Source organism: Amblyomma americanum, chromosome 1 (assembly GCF_052857255.1).
Source record: "Amblyomma americanum isolate KBUSLIRL-KWMA chromosome 1, ASM5285725v1, whole genome shotgun sequence".
In the NCBI taxonomy this organism is placed as follows: Eukaryota; Metazoa; Arthropoda; class Arachnida; order Ixodida; family Ixodidae; genus Amblyomma; species Amblyomma americanum.
Genome location: NC_135497.1, coordinates 51,124,652 through 51,127,181, shown reverse-complemented (window position 1 = coordinate 51,127,181; position 2,530 = coordinate 51,124,652).

Sequence of the window (2,530 nt, the reverse complement as noted above, 5' to 3'; positions counted from 1 at the left end):
CGTTATCTATTCGGCGGGCAGCCCAAATAATTTCCCGGTTGAAGTTTATTTATTCCCAGGAATAATTCAGAACTTGCCCCTTGTTCGCTGCTTTAGGTGACATGAAGGGCAATTTCTGTTTGCGCGGGTTCTACTTCTCCCCGAACTTCTTAATAGTCTAACAAATTTTCTTTGCCCTCCTGGTTAAAGCCTCGCGTACGTGCTCCAGTCACCTTTCAGAGCTTCGGACTAATTCGAAAGCTATGAACCATTGTTAACTGCTATTTTGGTACAATTTAATTATGAACTTATGATTAACCTCAAATATGTTCCAATGAGGTTTCTGAAAATTTTATAGCGATTTTGAAATTTTGCAGAGTGGGCCAGCTATTCTTATGGATTTCAGAAAGACGATCCTTTTCTAAAGTTTGCCACACTTGGTGTACGGGAAGTTTTCTTTTGCACATTTCAAGGACTTTATCAAATGAAGGAATTAAAAACATTAAAACATGTTACATGGTGTTGCTGAAAGACGCAGCACCTCTAATGAGACCTTTCTGCAAGGCTAAGCCTACTTGTACCCATGAAGAAACCCATTTTATCCAGGGTTCGACGGAAACCCGTCTGGTCAGGTATGTTCATGGCGGAAATTCCTCAAGCGACGGCCAATCGTTTGAAAAAATGACGTTTCGGCCCCGCTAAGGGAGGCCTTGTTCACAGTGAAGGAAAAGCATGAAGGTAGGTTATATAGGTTTCATGGTATGACGTAAGCAGCGGGAGTATATAGGGGGTAGATTGCCTTCGTTGCGATTAAGGGTGTTTTGCGTCGTCGAATATAAAAGATTCCAGGTAAAGCCTTGTTCCCTTGCCCTTTTCAATAACGGCCAGAGGTGCGAGTTGGTGTATGATGAAATGAAAATTTGAAGAAAAAATGAAGTAAAGGAACTGCTTCCGTACCGATCAACGCACTCCAAGACAGTTAAAAGGGCTATCGCTTCACTTTGCCTCGAGTCTGCAATGCTTAAGTCCTGTGCTCACATGGCTGAAGCTAGCTTCAACCATGACATCGAAAGGCTTCAAATGGCTGGCTCCCCGTGTTCTGTCGTTTGCAGCGTAGCAGAGACCCTCGTTCAAAAAATTAAAGGAAAGAAGAAAAAATTCCATGCTGAGACGGGATCGAGGCGTCCACAAGTTGTCCCCTATATACACCGAGTGGCGCACAGCTTGAAGAAGACTGCTGGCCGGTTCGACGTACCTGTCGTTTTCTCCGCGCCCAAAAAGCTGAGCGGGTTATGCTCGCGGACCAGCCAGAAGAATAAAGCGCTGTGCGAAAAGAGGCACGGCAAGAATTTCGTATCCTGTGCCGTCGGAGTGGTGAATGAAATCCTACTGACGTGTGGAAGGGTCTATATAGGCCAGACGGATCGCTGCATTAACGACAGGGCACGGGAGCATGAGAAATCTCTAGAAAACGGAGGCGGGTTGAATTTAACTCCTTGTTGTAAAGAATGCAAGTCTGAGCCAAGGCTTACCGGAATAGGGATTCTGGGCAGGAGTCGCGATCAGGTGGCACGTGAAATTCTTGAGGCATTTATGATTAAAAAGAAGAGAAGTACTTGTGTTAGCGACTCTTCGATATTCCTCCGTAGAAATGAAGTTTCATTTCTTGATAGTTTTTTTTTGTGACATCATGCTCAGTGTGACTTTTCAGCTCTCCTTTTCTAGCGGCCGTCTGTTTATCTTTTAGTCGCCGCGGTGGCTGAGTGGTTATGGCGCTCGGCTGCTGGCCCGAAAGACGCGGGTTCAATCCCGGCCGCGGCGGTCGAATTTCGATGGAGGCGAAATTCTAGAAGCCCGTGTGCTGTGCGATGTCAGTGCACGTTAATGAACCCCAGGTGGTCGAAATTTCAGGAGCCCTCCACTACGGCGTCTCTCATAGCCTCTGTTGCTCTGGGATGTTAGACCTCCACCAAACATAAACTTGAACCTCTGTTTATCTTTTTATTAAGTTTATCTCCACCAAACATAAACTTGAACCTCTGTTTATCTTTTTATTAAGTTTATCTTTTTAGTGTTTGTTGTTTTTCGGTTTCTGACTGCTTTTGCTTGTTTTCTTTGACTCTGCTTTTGCTACGATTGTTATTTGTTATTGGTTTTTTTTACTGTCTGACTGCTTTTGCTTCTCCTGTATGAATCTGCTATTGCTACGATTGTGTGACACTGCTTTTGCTAAGAGATGGCCCCCTCCTTTTAGTTTTTTAATTCCTTTGATCAGAATCTGTTACTTTTTATGCAGGGGTTAAATTTTCTTGTTCTTTTTCCTGATGTTGATGCTTTTTTTCCACCTGTTGGATTCGAGCGATAATGCGATGTCACATGCTTGAGCTTAATGCTTAAATAAGCCACCTTTCCGCGCAATACACAGTTGGTAGTGTGCGCATGTGGTGTCTCTCTTTCTTGTTAGTGTCCTGGCTTGCTTTTTTTTTTCTTTTCCAATCATCTTCGTGTCATCCCAGTCGATGTCATGGCCCTCGGAAACATCATGATCAGC